Source organism: Triticum dicoccoides, chromosome 4A, assembly GCF_002162155.2.
Source record: "Triticum dicoccoides isolate Atlit2015 ecotype Zavitan chromosome 4A, WEW_v2.0, whole genome shotgun sequence".
NCBI lineage: Eukaryota > Viridiplantae > Streptophyta > Magnoliopsida > Poales > Poaceae > Triticum > Triticum dicoccoides.
Genome location: NC_041386.1, coordinates 184,956,082 through 184,973,951, shown reverse-complemented (window position 1 = coordinate 184,973,951; position 17,870 = coordinate 184,956,082). Strand labels below are relative to the sequence as shown.

Sequence of the window (17,870 nt, the reverse complement as noted above, 5' to 3'; positions counted from 1 at the left end):
TCAGACGGAAGTCTTTGTGCTTCAGTGTCATCCCTAGATCAGTAATGTTGACATATACAGTACTTCGAAGGATTTATAACAGAGTAGCAATCACACACTTATTACATCGAATGTCTCAAAAGAAAACTTATTACAATAAGTATGGCTTAAGGCCATTTAATTACGATAACAACGGAAGGCTTGGAAGATAAAGTGAGTCCATCAACTCCAACGGCATAGCTGGGTGCATGACAAACGACCTACGGAATCTCACTCGTCGTCTGAAAAGTCTGCAACATGATACGTTGCAGCCCGAGAATGGATCAGCACATGGAATATACTGGCAAAGTAACACAAGAGAACAATGAACAGATAAAGGCTATCACTAAATGCATATATGGCTGGTGGAGGCTCTATGGTTATATTGTTTTTGCGAAAAGCCAAATTTTCCCTACAATAAAGGAATATATTTCATTTTAACTATCATGGTAGTTGAAACATCATTGAGAAGGTTCCTCCAACTCAATCCCAATTAAAGTGGTCATTAACATCCCAACAAATCAATTTAGAGTGATGAGATCAAATCAATAATTCAAGTACCAGATACTCAAAATGTCCATAATCGGGGACACGGCTAACCATGATTAGTTTATACACTTTGCAGAGGTTAGCGCACTTTTCCCACAAGACTCGATCTCCTCCGTTGGATTTCTCGCACTACAGGGTGTTTGAGAAACGGATGACCGAGACACAGTCTTTTAGAAGCATTAACTCTTTACTCTGGGTGGACCGTTACACCTACTTTCCCCTACATCTGCTAGCCCGCCACTGAAAGAGGTCACACGACATACTCAACTATGTCAGAGCCCACTTGTGGCTGCAGACGGAAGTTTCTAGCATGAATAATCTTATGATCCCTTTGAGCCTGGGTGGCGGACCATAGAATGATCACATGGGTACTCCGGGATATCCTAGGACAACACTGGATTCTCCAGGTGCCCACAAGTAATCCACCCAGATGTGTATTAAAGTTGCCACCTTAAGTTGAACCATTAATTAACAACTCGCATCTGTCATGGATACTCTCAAACCCAAACCACGTCTACGAGCTAACATAGCAATATAAGCATAACGTAGAAGTAACTCCCATGGGTTTGATAATAAAACAGGTAATAGGTTCTACCTCATCATCTACTTCCCAGACCGACATGTTAAGAGATTCTACTCATGCAATGTGTGATGGTTGAAACTAATGCATAAAACAGGGTGATAAAGGGGGATGATCAAAGTGTTACTTGCCTTGCTGATGATCCGCAAAATCTAGAGACTCGTAGTAGCACGCTTCGCACTCCGGGTGTTCTATCGCAAACAAACAATAACATACATAAGCAATCAAGCAAAGATGCACGGGGAAACTCAAATAAGAAGGTCTAACCAGAAAGTTCAACTGAAGAACTCCGGTTTGCAAAAAAGAATCAAATCAAAGGGAGCAACGAAACTCAAACTATGAAAGAAATAAGATCCGATTAGTAATCTGGACTAAAGTCAAATTTTACGGTATCAAAATCTTTTTCAAGTTGGTTAAACAGAAAAGGGCTTCGAGACGAAGATCTAGGCGCTTGTTTCACCTGATTCTAATATACGAGCGAAAAGATATACTAGAACAAAGATTAGGGCAGAAATCGCGATCAAAAATAATCGCGGAAAAACCCTGGAAAAAGAAAATTGACGAACAGGCTAACGAACGAACGTTCGCTGTCTGCGACTAACGGGTGAACAGCGTTCGTCAAAACGAACTTACGGACGAACGTCTGCTATTTAACTAAACCGAGAAAAACCGAAAAGAAACCGATCTAAAAAATGAACTAGGGTTTAAAAAACCGAACAGTTTTCTCGCGAAAACCGGCGGCGGCGGCTACCTCGGCGAGGTCGGCGGCATGCGGCGGCGGCTGAACGGTGACGTGCGACGGCGGCGCTAGGACGGGGCGGCGCGCTCTAGGGTTTCGGGCGGGGCTGGCGGCTTGCTGGGCCTCGGGGTCGCGGGGGCGCGGCTTATAAGGCCAGCCGGGTCAAGTGTCCAGGTTGGACACGGCCCGCTAGGTTGGTTACCTTTTTTTAAATAAATCCTGACGCAAAAAATAAATAAAAGAAATACTAAACGAACTTCAAAATTCTGAAATAAATTTTTATGGTCCTCTAATAATATTGCGGACAAAGTGAACATTTATTTAGACCTCTAATGCGATTTTGAAAAACACATTTTTTCCTAATTCAAATAAAATCGTAATAAAACCCAAATAAAATAACTTATTTGATTTGAATATTTTTCCTCTAATATTTCATTTATTTTGGAGAAGTCATATTATCTCCTCTCATATATTTTAGTATGAAATATTTTCCGGGGGAAGGGGGGATAATTAAAACCAAATGATTCTCTTTTCAAAATTTGAGAAAACTAAAATATGAAAATAACGAAATTCCCAGCTCTCTGCGTAGATACTTGAGTTGCTTAGAATTTCGAGGATCACAAAGCAAAATGCAACAAAATATGATATGCATGAATGAATGGCCTATGTATAATATTTCAAATTGAAATTTTGAGATGTTACATGTTTCAAATGCCGTCACGGAAAAGGAATAAAAACCGTTTGTATAGCACCGATGCGTACCAGTGTAGGTGGACTTTGAGCCACTCTGAGGTTGGATTACATCCATCTCCCAAGGGCTGTCCTCTGCTTTCTCTTTCCCACGAAGCAACCTTTTCCTCGCTCCTCGTACGCAACATCCCTGACGAAACCGCCGCCTCCGCCTCCTCCATGTAACCGGCCGCACGAGCGTCGCCAGCACAAGTGGAACTGGCTCGGCTCTCTTACGCAGTCACACCAACGTCGTCGTCTCGAGGGAGGAGTGGGTGGGACCGTGGGAGGAGAAGGCGGCGGCGGCGGTTTTGATCTTCGTGCTCTGCCTCCGCGTGTGAGGCAGCGGATCGATCCGGCCGAACTAGCTGCTAGAAGGATGGGTCGCCATCGTCCCCAACCCCATGGCTCACCACCCGCCTCAGCTCACTCTCTGTCGCCGCCGACCGCATGATCTGGTCTGCGCGCGGGGAGGAGTTGTGCTTGCCACCGGGACAGACGGATCCAGGCTTCCGTCGAGCTCACGCGTCACCATCGCCGCCAGGAGGCACAAACGGATGAAGACGTCGAGCGCCACCATCCGCGCCGCTTCTTCTCAACGCCTCTCTTGCGTGTGCGCAGCTTTGAAAGGTGATCTTCCTCCTGTATTTTTCTCTTCCCCAAACCCTCTTCTCTTCCCCACTGCTGCTCCTTCTCTGATCTGACCTTCATGCTAACTCAAGGAGGTGACTAGGTTGGAGCGGACTATGACAAGGCATACGAGGGGTTGGAGCAGGACTGCAAGACCAGGTGAGGACAAGCGTTGTTTCATATCCACCTAAATCATCCCATGGTTTGCAAGGTCTGCTTCTATGCAAAAAGTTCTTCCAGTGAGCACCCTAGCCAATTAATTACAGTTAATCCTTTATGTCTGATTTATTATTAGTTGATTACTTGCTTCTATGCGGTGAATAAATGAGTAAGAAGTTTTAGTTGATAGAGGCATAGCCTTCCTGAATATCTTAATTCTAACACTGGTTTCATGCAATTTTGGAACTGGATAGTTATTCAGTCTGATTTGTTCGTGCAGTCCATGGTATCCCATCTGCAAGCTACACCTTGTGCAGATTTGGCTACCACATAATGTGGTGGTGTTTCACTTCGCTCAGTCAAGGTTTCAGTCAAAATTTGAATTAAACATTTTCTTCCAATACAGAATGTGTTGATTTGTCTTCTCACAAAAAAAAAAAAGATTGTGTTAATTGTCCTAACCTTTATGTTATGGAAATATTCTCATCACATGTTTACTGGTTCTATTGGGCATGCAGTGTAAAAACTGTCCCCATCATTAATCTTTTGAGAAATGTATGTCACACGAGTCATCAGCCACACTAACATAATTAAATTCTTTGACCTTGTGTAGTCTACGTTCAAGAAGACGCTTCCAGAACAAAGGAAAATGATGAATGGCAAATTTATACTGATACTTCTCTGGGCAAATGGTCTTTCCCCCTGAAGTGATAATACAAGCTGATAATCTGATGTTAAACTGATGGTTGTATTATTTGTAGCAATTCTTCAAATTTTGATGTTTATGTGTTTGTTTGGACGCGCAGGTGCAAATGATTTTAGCTATTAGGTTTAGATTGTAGGTATTGTTGGAAAATAATTCTTGGGTATGTCTATATGCCTGTATGTACGTTCTCATTTGAAACAAATATACTTCATTACCTATTATTTTTCCTCCTATTTAAAGATCACAATGCATGTCTCCATCCGATTATTCCCTCCTTCATTAACTTGAAGTATTGCTAACTAGATTTTGTGTGTGCAGGAGGTTAGCCGCCTTATGATCAAACCTGGCTCTGTTCAACAGTGTCCGGTATGCACTTCTTGGCTTCTCTCTGTTTCTATATCTGTTTTTTTTGTTGTTTCAATTCAGATCAAACCAATAGCCTTTGCATACAAGTTGGAGAGGTTATTTCTCGCGTGGAGGTCTTTTCCCTTAAGGCACTACATTTTTTCAGTGCCCCAAGCACTTTCCTCATGTTTGCGGGTTGTGACCAGGAAATTTTACACCACCGAGATTATGATTAGGGCAGAGCAGCATCCGGTGGCAAGGTTGGAAAAGAGAAGGAGAGAGATCCGTGATTGGGTAATGACCCGCTGTGGTTGTGGCCAAGGAGCCAGCTCGGATTTGTTTGCCGGTGCGTGTGTCGGTTGATTTGGCCGAGAAAGATGCGGCGGGCAAAGCAGCAGGGAAGAGGATCTGCCGCTTGACCTTCCCGGCTCGATCTGATCCTTAGGAGAGAAGGCATAGGAGGGAAGGGAAGATGGATGAGGTTGTTTTGGCAGGGATGAAAAGGTGTGAAAAAAGGATTTCTTCTCTACTAAGAGGTGCACCGACACAACCAGCGCCCACACACGCGCAGCAGCAGCTGATGATACTCGGGACACCAATTGTAAATGGCCCATGTGCAGCCATCTCACAACTCGCAGGAAGCAGGATATTGGGCCTTGGTGATCTAGGGGTGCAAAGTATTGACATTGCTATAGGGAAGCTGGATTTATATGTTGCTGCTACTGGAATAAATCCTCAGAAGGTATGCTTTTGTTGTTCCTAAGGAAACTGTTAGACTTACCTTGTTCTCCATCTTCCATTTTTTACATCTATATTTTCATATTTGACATCTCTAATTTCAAATAACTATAATTTGGTATTTGACCTACATGGATTTTATTGACAAACAAAAAATAAAGTTTTGCTACTTAATCTGATTGTGCCAATCAACCTTTTCTCATAATAATTCAGGGAGATAAAAGTTCTTTTAGAATGTTACCACTGAACCCAGATAATGATGTTTGCCAAACTGAAGCTTCAAATACGAGACAATGATCACGTTTGTGTTGCGTAACCTTACAACGCTGATTTCTTAGATGTTATGAAGTTTCAAAGTGTTCTACTGCTACCTACTCACTTTGTTTCTTTTGTATAAGGCATATTTTGATTTGTTGAAATAATGCTTTAAATAATAAATACTCTATCAATAGGTGGTGCATGTGAATAAGTTAATATTGGATTCATTTCTTTGGGGAGCTAAGCCATGTATTTGGAATTTCAGTAACGGAGTTAGTTTGTGTAAAATAGATAAATGTCTGCTAGCTTCTTAGGCATTTAAAAAAAAACGAATCCCTTGCTACATATACCAGGGTGTTTATATCCAGGTACAGCCTTGGCTTTGTTTGTAAAGAAGCAAGTAGACATTCTACTTTTGTGTAAGCTGAATATATGCTTATCGGTTTCCATCTAATGGCAGCTCTCTCTCCCTTTTCCATTTATCTATTTTTGTAGATGGTAGAGCAACCTTATTATACATACACACTGAAATTGATTCTGTTGAAAGCTTATTCACATTTTCTTTCGTTCTTATTGATCCATCAAGGAATGGAGATCATATACTCTTACAACATACACTCATATTTATGACTTTTGTAAGCGCCGTGTCCCTCCGGATGCGTCTCTTTGGAGACTACAAATATGTAACTTGTCATCATTAATAGACAGTTTTCAATACTATCGATTGTCTCTCGTTTTCTTTCAACACGTTATCAGCACATGCGCCTCCCGAGCGGAGGCGGCGCCAGCGACGTCGGCTGGCTGATGCGGCCCCTCTCCGACGGCACCGATGTACGGTGAGCCGCAGGCCTGGGAGGCTTGGTGCCCATGCGCCTGTCCACGCCGTGCTGGGGTGCTTCGCGCTAGTGTGACAGCTGGCTGTGGCGGAGGTTGGTGGTGGTGGTGCCGACGGCCGCCGCTTGAGTCGGATTGGGGAAGATTAGTCGATGGGAACGAGAGATCAGAGATGTCCCGTTCCGGAACGATGGGCTGTTGAAAAGCCACCAAGCGAGGCCTAGTTGGGCACTAGCCCATGCTTTTTTTTGCGAACTCAAAAACTTGTATTACTCAATCCTAGTATCAATACAATCCTCAGCAACGACCTCCAAAACTTCAGGAGGACCTGACCCTAACCAAGTCATAGTACGATTATTAGAACGGCCAAAATACGCTAGCTTATCACTCGCCTTATTCTGTGAACGAGCGATATGAGTAATACAAGCTTGATGATGGTTTAGTAAAACCCTAATCTCATTAACCAACGACAAATAAAGTGAACGATCTACATCACCACTAGTGATCATAGCAACGACAACAGACGAGTCCATCTCAACTTGAATTGGAAGAGAAGTACGCTGGACTGCCGAAGATAACCCCTCCAAGCATGCATGAAGTTCCGCCTCCAAAGCGTCTCGGCAATACTGTAGTGCCCTGCAAGCAGAGAAAATTATTTTGCCAACATCATTCCGCAAGATCATGCCCGCACCCGCATTATCACATGCCACAAAGGCTCCATCTGTGTTTAGCTTAGTCCACCCTTGCTTAGGCTTCTCCCATCCAGGCATTTTTGAACTATGCATATCCCTTTGTCCTTTCTTCTCCACTGTGATGTATGACTTCCCTTTAACTGGGTCGGCACCACTGTCAATCGTGATGGTCATAAGAGAGGCAAAGTAACTCTGTAGATATCTTACGGATGTATCCATCGGTGGCGTCGGCTTGTAATGCACCACTTCATTGCGAATATACCACGCTCTCCAGAAAACAAGGAGGATCATACACCGTTCCATATCACTTCTAGGAGCTAGCAATTGCAGGAGCCACTCCTTTCCACAGTTAGTAATTGTCTGAAGCCGGGGTAAGTTCCAGACTTTTGCCATATTCAAATAAAGATCTCTTCCTAGTTGACACCTCAAGAACGGGTGAAAATTGTCCTCCGTGTCTACGCCACAGACTGGACAAATACTTGTGGTCTCCAAGCCAATCTTGTGCTTGTTCTTCCACGTTGGCAACCCATTCGTGGCAACTCTCCATGCAAAATTTGCCACTGTTGGCGGCAGTCCACATTTCCAGATGAACTTCTAGCAGCTCCTCTCACCAGAAGGCATCGAGCTAGAGGCCGATATATTGGACCTGTGCGCCTCGTCAAACGCCAGATGATACGCACTTTTTACTGAGAAAACCCCCAACTTACCTGGTCCCCATGCAAGGACATCTTTGCACTGCCTGGGTGAAACTCTGATCTTTAGGATCTCGACCACATCAGCTTGCATGAAATATTGGTTCAGAATTTGTACTTTCCAGGAGCCGTTCTCATTCAGCAGATCTGAAACATATCTAAATCGGCACACCCCTTGCCGTGAGATCGGTTTATACGAGTAAGGGAGGGGAATCCAGCTATCCCTCCACACCCGTATACTTCTTCCGTTGCCAATTCTCTAAATTAAACCCTTTTTCAAAAGCTCCAAACCATGACTAATGGCCGACCAGGACGATGATGCATTACCAGAAAACACAATATCCTCTAACTTACCAGTCGGGTAATATTTGGCTTTGAGTAGACGAGCACACAAACTCTCCGGCCTTGTGATTAATCTCCATGCCTGACGAGCCAGAAGGGCTTGGTTAAATATTCGAAAATCTCGGAAACCAATCCCACCTCTTTCTTTTGGCTGCATAAGATGATCCCAACCCTTCCAATGAACCTTCCTCTTCCCCTTCTCTGAGCCCCAATAAAAATTCCTCACCATTCTTGTAAGATCGTCACACACCGAAAATGGTAGCTTGAACACACCCATTATATACGTGGGTAAAGCTTGCGCGACAGACTTGATAAGCACCTCTCTACCAGGCTGAGCCAAAAAGCCATCCCCCCACTGGACAAGTCTTTTGGTAAGACTTGTTTGCAAGTTCTGAAACTTACCTTTCGACATTCGTCCTTCGGGCGTGGGGAGACCCAAATACTTCTCCTCAAAAACCAAACTTGTGACGTGTAGAACGTCTCTTACATGCTCTTGATTTGTAACCGGGCATGACTCACCAAAAAATATCGAACACTTCTCATAGTTCAAACTTTGGCCGTAGCCGTGCTGTATAGATCCAAGGCTGCTTTTACCTGCTCCGCTTGGTCCCTCGAAGCCTGAAAAAACAGCATGGTATCATCTGCAAAAAGCAAGTGGGATATGCCCGGGGCTCTCCTGCAAATTTTTACTGGAACAATATCGCCAACTTGCACTTTATTCTTCAAAATAGCTGAAAGTCCATCTGCCACAAATAAGAACAAGAACGGAGAGAGTGGGTCTCCTTGCCGTAGCCCACGCGACGGTGCAAATGAATCCAGGAGGGTTCCATTTAATTTTATCGAATACCTCACCGATGTGACACACGCCATTATCCAGTCAATCCATCGATGGGAAAACCCTAACCTTTGCATCACCTGCTTCAAGAAAGCCCAATCCACTATATCATAAGCCTTAGACAAGTCCAACTTATACGCACAAAAACTCCTAGATGGATCCTTCTCTTGTTTAATATAGTGTAAACACTCAAAGGCAACCAATGCATTATCTGTAATCATCCTGCCTGGTATAAACGCACTTTGTTCAGCCGAAATTATGTCATCCAGCAAGGGCCTGGCCTTAATCTGTTAACCAGACATTTGGATATTATCTTGTATGTGACATTACAAAGACTTATAGGCCTATAGTCCGCCATCTTTGAGGGATTGGATATTTTTGGAATAAGCACAATGGATGTATCATTAGCACCCTCAGGCATGACTCCCGTACTGAAAAAATCCTGGACTGCAGCAATCACACCCTCCTTCACCGTACTCCAGTTCAGTTGGAAGAAACGAGCGGGAAACCCGCCTGGGCCTGGTGCCTTCAACGGCCCAATCTAGAACAAGGCATCGGAAATCTCCTTATCAGTAAACGGTGCACATAATCTATCATTATCAGCCTGTGTGATCACACGTTCAAACAAGTTTACTACTTCGGATGACTGCAAGTTAGTATCCACAGCAAAAATATTCTGAAAGTATTCATTTGCAATCTGACTCATTGCTGTAAACTCCGTATGCACTATCCCAATGCTGTCAGTTAACTCCCTTATCTTATTCTTCCTCACCCTCCAAACTGCTTTACTGTGAAAATATTTTGTATTATGATCTCCTTCCTTAAGCCAAGCAATTCTCGATCTTTGCATCCACATCATCTCTTCTTGATACAATAACGCATTCATTTTATCCATCACTTCCCTTATATCTTCCCTATTCGCATTCATATTCATAAGCTCCTCCAGTTGGCTTCTCGACTTGGCCAGTTCTCGAGTCACATTGCCAAATTTCCTACTCCATGACCGTAACGCAGTCATTGTTTTTGCCAAAGCTTCTTTCAGCTGCGGGAGGCTGTGAATCTCTCCTACCGCCACCCATGCATCTTCCACCACTTGTGGCAACTCCGAATCCCTCTCCCAAAAAACCTCATACCTCCTACACTTCTCCTTCACCGGACCCGGGTCCGGTTCTCCTTTAAGAAACAGAACTAGGTGGTATGAACATGGAGACGGTATGTGTTCCACTGCAGCAAACGTGAACAAATTTCGCCAATCATTTGTAGCTACCGCACGGTCCAATCTCACCTTGACGTTTGCCGACCTCGCTCTTCTATTATCATATGTGAAAGGCAGGCCCGTGAACCCAAGATCGATTAGTTCACACACCTCCAAGGTATCCCTGAATGCTATCATTTGTGTTTCTGCCCTCGGCGTGATCGATAAATGCTCAAAATCCCACATGGCTTCATTAAAGTCACCGATAACCAACCAAGGCAAATTATTAACAACTTTTAGATCTTGTAGCTTAGTCCACATTAGGTGTCTGTTTTCCACCCGAGGCTCCCCATATACAAAAGTAGCTCTCCACTCCGGTGCACCTTCACGGGCTTTGATGACAATGTCAATGAATCTGTCACCCGTGTCCAAAACATCCACAACACAATCCTCTCTCCAATATAGTGCCAAGCCACCACTCAATCCATTGCTATCCACTCCACAAAAGCCCTTCAACCAAAGTTTAGCTCGAATCCATTTCATCTTCTCTGCCTTTTGTCTTGTTTCACACAGAAAGACCAACAAGGGGGAACGCGACTTACACAACGTCGCTAGCTCACGAACTGTCCGGGTGTTCCACCCTCCCCGGCAGTTCCAACTAAGGCAATTCATTGGACCCGGCGGTCCTCCTCTCCGGAGGCCGCCTGCGCAGATGTGTCCATATCAACTCCCTCACTCTCCTCCACCCGTCTTCTACCTGCTTCCTTCGCTTCACTATAGGGTTCTTGCCCGGTGTTACTTTAGGATCCGACCGGTTCCCCGAATTGATTGACTCCCCATACTCCAGACGCAGAACCGCATCAGCCACTTTTCCCCCCAGGTTTTGTCCGTCTGGGCCTCGCACATTTGCCGCACCATCATCATCCACGAGCCTCTTCCTCGCTCTGCGTACCTCCGCCTCTTTCATCATCTTGAACTACATGATATCCATCCCCACTTGCAGCTCCAAACCTCCCTCCCTTTGCACCTCCACGTTACCCCTCTCTTCCGCACCTTCTACTCTACCTCCTCTAGATCCTCCTCCCCTACCTCCTCTTCTTCCTCCCCGTCCCCCCCCCTAACGGGCCAGCACCCCCTCTACCTCCATCACTCCCTCCACCTCTACCCCCTCTGCCTCCAGACCCCACAGGTTCACTGACCCAATGCAGTCAGTCTCCCCATTCGCACAGTGCAATATCATGTACACCATCACCACATTCCTCCACAACATGTCCCATACGCCCGCAGAAGAAACAGAAATCTGGAAGTTTTTCATAGAACACCGAATACCTCTTCCTCTCTTTCAAGGTGATATGCACAAACCTTACTAATGGAGTTGTAACATTAACAAACACCCGAACTCTCAAAAAATTTGAAGGGTTGATCCTTCCTTCATTCACCGTGACCGTAAACGGAGGTTCTCCCACCTTCTTTGCTACCTTCTCTGCCAGCTCCTTCTTCCTCGTCAAACCATCAGGCAATCCTTTTATTCTTGCCCATAGGGGATACATGTTTAGCTCATATTCTTCTACATCCGAAAAACCATCGTACTCGACTAGCACCACCTGTTGGGGAACATAGCAGAAATTCAAAAAAATTCTACGCATCACCAAGATCAATCTATGGAGTAATCTAGCAACGAGGGGAAGGAGAGTGCATCTACATACCCTTGTAGATCGCTAAGCGGAAGCGTTCAAGTGAACGGGGTTGATGGAGTCGTACTCGTCGTGATCCAAATCACCGATGATCCTAGTGCCGAACGGACGTCACCTCCGTGTTCAACACACGTGCAGCCCGGTGACGTCTCCTACACCTTGATCCAGCAAGGGGACAAGGAGAGGTTGGGGAAGACTCCATCCAGAAGCAGCACAACGGCGTGGTGGTGGTGGAGGAGCGTGGTACTCCAGCAGGGCTTCGCCAAGCACCACAAAAGACGAGGAGGGAGAGGGGTAGGGCTGCGCCAAGAAGGAGATGTTCTCGTGTATATGGCAGCCCAAAACCCCCACTATATATAGGGGAAAGGGAGGGGCTGCGCCCCCACCTAGGTTTCCACCCCTAGGCGTGGTGGCCAGCCCTAGATCCCATCTAGGGGGCGGCCAAGGGGGGAAGAGAGGGGGCGCACCACTAGGTGGGCCTTAGGCCCATCTGAGCCTAGGGTTTCCCCTTTTTTCCCTTCTCTCTTTGCCTTGGGCCCTGGTGGGGGGGGCGCACCAGCCCACCTGGGGCTGGTCCCCTCTCACACTTGGCCCACGCAGCCCTCTGGGGCAGGTAGCCCCACCTGGTGGACCCCCGGGACCCTCCTGGTGGTCCCGGTACGTTACCGATAGCACGTGAAACTTTTCCGGTGACCAAAACAGGACTTCCCATATATAAATCTTTACCTCCGGACCATTCCGGAACTCCTCGTGATGTCCGGGATCTCATCCGGGACTCCGAACAACATTCGGTAACCGCGTACATACTTTCCCTATAACCCTAGCATCATCGAACCTTAAGTGTGTAGACCCTACGGGTTCGGGAGTCATGCAGACATGGCCGAGACAACTCTCCGGTCAATAACCAACAGCGGGATCTGGATACCCATGTTGGCTCCACATGCTCCACGATGATCTCATCGGATGAACCACGATGTCAAGGACTTAATCAATCCCATATACAATTCCCTTTGTCTAGCGGTACGATACTTGCCCGAGATTCGATCGTCGGTATCCCGATACCTTGTTCAATCTCGTTACCGGCAAGTCTCTTTACTCGTTCTGTAACACATCATCCCGTGATCAACTCCTTGATCACATTGTGCACATTATGATGATGTCCTACCGAGTGGGCCCAGAGATACCTCTCCGTTTACACGGAGTGACAAATCCCAGTCTCGATTCGTGCCAACCCAATAGATACTTTCGGAGATACCTGTAGTGTACCTTTATAGCCACCCAGTTAAGTTGTGACGTTTGGCACACCCAAAGCACTCCTACGGTATCCGGGAGTTGCACAATCTCATGGTCTAAGGAAATGATACTTGACATTAGAAAAGCTTTAGCATACGAACTACACGATCTTTGTGCTAGGCTTAGGATTGGGTCTTGTCCATCACATCATTCTCCTAATGATGTGATCCCGTTATCAACGACATCCAATGTCCATGGTCAGGAAACCGTAATCATCTATTGATCAACGAGCTAGTCAACTAGAGGCTTACTAGGGACATGGTGTTGTCTATGTATCCACACATGTATCTGAGTTTCCTATCAATACAATTCTAGCATGGATAATAAACAATTATCATGAACAATGAAATATATAATAATAACTAATTTATTATTGCCTCTAGGGCATATTTCCAACAGTCTCCCACTTGCACTAGAGTCAATAATCTAGTTCACATTGCCATGTGATTAACACTCACAGGTCACATCGCCATGTGACCAACATCCAAAGAGTTTACTAGAGTCACTAATCTAGTTCACATCACTATGTGATTAATACTCAATGAGTTCTGGGTTTGATCATGTTATGCTTGTGAGAGAGGTTGTAGTCAACGGGTCTTGCCATATTCAGATCCCTATGTACTTCTCAAAACTTTATGTCATATCGTAGATGCTGCTACCACGTTCCACTTGGAGCCATTCCAAATTGTTGCTCCATTATACGTATCCGGTATCTCTACTCAGAGCTATCCGGATAGGTGTTAAGCTTGCATCGACGTAACTCTTTACGTCGAACTCTTTATCACCTCCATAACCGAGAAACATTTCCTTATTCCTCTATGGATAATTTTGACCGCTATCTGGTGATCTACTCCTAGATCACCTTTGTACCCTCTTGCCAGACATGTGGCAAGGCACACATCAGGTGCGGTACTCAGCATGGCATACCGTATAGAGCCTATGACAAGAGCATAGGGGACGACCTTCATCCTTCCTCTTTCTTCTGCCGTGGTCAATCTTTGAGTCTTACTCAACTTCAGACCTTACAGCTCAGGTAAGAACCCCTTCTTTGACTGATCTATTTTGAACTCCTTCAAAAACATGTCAAGGTGTGCGTTCTTTGAAAGTATCATCAAGCGTCTTGATCTATCTATAGATCTTGATGCCCAATATGTAAGCAGCTTTATCCAGGTCTTCCTTTGAAAAACACTCTTCAAACAACCATTTATGCTTTCCAGAAATTTTACATTATTTCGAATCAGCAATATGTCATCCACATATACTTATCAGAAATGTTGTGGTGCTCCCACTCACTTTCTTGTAAATACAAGTTTCTAGCAAACATTGTATAAACCTAAAAGCTTTGATCACTCCGTCAAAACATATATTCCGATTCCGAGATGCTTGCTCTAGTCCATAGAAGGATTGCTGGAGCCAGCATACCTTTTAGCATCCTTAGGATCGTCAAAACCTTTTATTGTATCACATACAACTTTTCTTACGAAAACTGGTAAGAAAACTTGTTTTGACATCCATCTGTAAGATTTCATAATCGAAAAATACAGCTAATGCTAACATGATTCCGACGGACTTAAGCATCGCTACGGGTGAGAAATTCTCATCGTAGTCAACTCCTTGAACTTGTGAAAAGACTCTTTCCCACAAGTCGAGCTTCATAGACGGTAACATTACCGCCCACATCCGTCTTCTTCTTAAAGATCCATTTATCTCAATGGCTTGCCGATCATCGAGCAAGTCCACCAAAGTCCATTCTTTGTTCTGATACATGGATCCTGTCTCAGATTTCATGGCTTCTAACCATTGGAATACGGGCCCACCATCGCTTCTGCATAGCTCGTAGGTTCATTGTTGTCTAACAACATGATTCTAAGACAGGATTACCGTACCACTTAGGAGTAGTACATATCCTTGTCGACCTACGAGGTTCGATAACAACTTGATCCGAAGCTTCATGATCACTATCATTAACTTCCTATTCAATAGACGTAGGTGCCACAGAAAACATCTTTCTATGTTGCATCACTCTCTGGTTGAAGTAAAGGTTCGACAACCTCATCAAGTTCTATCTTCCTCCCACTCAATTCTTTCGAGAGAAACTCCTTCTCTAGAAAGGACCCGTTCTTAGCGACAAACATTTTTCCCTCGAATCTGAGATAGAAGGTATACCCAACTGTCACCTTTGGGTATCCTATGAAGATGTGTTTGTCCGGTTTGGGTTCGATCTTCTCCGGCTGAAGCCTTAAGCATCGCAGCCCCAAACATTAAGAAACAACAACTTCGGTTTCTTGCCAAACCAATGTTCATACGACGCCGTCTCAACGGACTTAGATGGTGTTCTATCTAAAGTGAATGCAGCTGTCTCCAACGCATAACCTCAAAATGAAAACGGTAGATTGATAAGAGACATCATAGATCGCACCATATCTCATAAGGTTCGATTACGACGTCCGGACACATCATAACTCAGTGGTGTTCTAGGTGGCTTCAACTGTGAAACAATTCCACAATGTCTTAAGTGATTGCCAAACTCATAACTCAGATATTCTCATTGATCAGATCGTAGGAATTTGATCTTCTTGTTATGATGATTCTTAACTTCACTCTGAAATCGCTTGAACCTTTCAAATGTTTCAGACTTGTGCTTCATTAAGTAAATATATCTATATCTACTCAAATTGTCAGTGAAGATGAGAAAATAGCGATATCCACCGCACGCTTCAATTCTCATTGGATCACACGCATCAGCATGTATGATTTCCAACAAGTCACTTGTCCGTTTCATTGTACCTGAAAGCGGGGTCTTAGTCATCCTGCCCATGAGGCATGGCTCGCATGTGTCAAGCGATTCAAAATCAAGTGACTCCAAACATCCATCGACATGGAGTTTCTTTATGCATCTTACGCCAATATGACCTAAGCGGTAGTGCCACGAGAAAGTGGTACTATCATTATTAACTCTACATCTTTTGGCGTGAACATGTGTATTACCACGACCGAGATTCAATGAACCATTCACATAGGGTGCATGACCATGAAAGGTATCATTCATGTAAACAGAATAACCATTATTCTCTAACTTAAATGAATGACCATATTGCAATGAACATGATCTAATCATATTCATGCTCAACGTAGACACCAGATAACATTTATCTAGGTTCAATACTAATCCCGAAGGCAGATGGAGCGTGCGATGGTGATCTCATCAACTTTGGAAACACTTCCAACACACATCGTCACCTCGCCCTTAGCTAGTCTCTGTTTAGTCCGTATCTTTTGCTTCAAGTCACCAGTAATAGCAACTGAACCGGTATCCAATACCCAGGTGCTACCAGGAGTACTAGCGAGGTACACATTAATAACACGTATATACTTTGTTGAAGTTGCCAACCTTCTTATCTACCATGCATTTGGGGTAATTCCGCTACCAGTGACCGTTCCCCTTACAATAGAAGCACTTAGTCTCGGGTTTGGGTTCAACCTTGGGTTCCTTCACTGGAGCGGCAACTGGTTTGCCATCCATGAAGTTTCCCTTCTAGCCCTTGCCCTTCTTGAAACCAGTGGTCTTGTTAAACCATCAACACTTGATGCTCCTTCTTGATTTCTACCCTTTACGGTCTTAAGCACCGCGAACAGCTCCGGGATCAACTCCATCCCTTGCATGTCATAGTTCATCACGAAGATCTAGTAGCTTAGTGATAGTGGCTAGAGAACTCTATCAATCACTATCTTATCTGGAAGTTTAACTCCCACTTGATTTAAGTGATTGTAGCACCCAGACATTCTTACTAGCTGAGCTATTCTCTTCCATCTTGTTGGCTAAAGAACTTTTCAGAGGTCTCACACCTCTCAACACGGGCATGAGCCTGAAATCCCAATTTTAGCTCTTGGAACATCTCATATGTTCTATGGCGTTTAAAACGTCATTGGAATCCCGATTCTAAGCCGTAAAGTATGGTGCACTAAACTATCAAGCAGTCATCAGGACGTGTCTGTCAGGTGTTCACAACATCCACAGACGATGTTGTAGGGGTTTGCACATCGAGCGGTGCATCAAAGACGTAAGCCTTCTATGTAGAAGTGAGGACACTCCTCGGACTACGACCCAGTCCGCATCATTGCTTACAATATCTTTCAACTTAATCTTTCTCTAGGAACATATTGAAACAGGGAGCTACAACGTGAGCTATTTATCTACAACATATTTGCAAAGACAATTTAGACTATGTTCATGATAATTGAGTTCATCTAATGAACTCCCACTCAGATAGACATCCCTCTAGTCATCTAAGTGAAACATGATCCGAGTCAACTAGGCCGTGTCCGATCATCACGTGAGACGGACTAGTCAACATCGGTGAACATCTTCATGTTGATCGTATCTTCTATACGACTCATGCTCGACCTTTCGGTCTTCCGTGTTCCGAGGCCATGTCTGTACATGCTAGGCTCGTCAAGTCAACCTAAGTGTTTTTGCTGTGTAAATCTGGCTTACACCCGTTGTATTCGAACGTTAGAATCTATCACACCCGATCATCACGTGGTGCTTCGAAACAATGAACCTTGGCAACGGTGCACAGTTAGGGGGAACACCTTTCTTGAAATTTTAGTGAGGGATCATCTTATTTAAGCTACCGTCGTTCTAAGCAAATAAGATGTAAAACATGATAAACATCACATGCAATCAAATAGTGACATGATATGGCCAATATCATTTTGCTCCTCTCAATCTCCATCTTCGGGGCTCCATGATCATCGTTGTCACCAGCATGACACCATGATCTCCATCATCGTGTCTTCTTGAAGTTGTCTCGTCATCTATTACTTCTACTACTATGGCTA

General features: G+C 44.5%; 1 long non-coding RNA gene across 5 annotated transcripts; it reads left to right on the top strand.

Annotated features, from left to right (window-relative positions):
* Positions 1–2,712: 2,712 nt before the first annotated feature.
* On the top strand, positions 2,713–6,024 carry LOC119285606. Of its 5 annotated transcripts, XR_005139536.1 has the most exons (4): positions 2,713–3,245; positions 3,338–3,404; positions 4,429–4,476; positions 4,662–6,024. It is a non-coding gene; the product is annotated as an uncharacterized LOC119285606 (long non-coding RNA). The 5 variants fall into 5 exon arrangements; XR_005139534.1 differs by having other exon boundaries at positions 4,018–6,024; XR_005139533.1 differs by having other exon boundaries at positions 3,338–4,476.
* Positions 6,025–17,870: the final 11,846 nt, after the last annotated feature.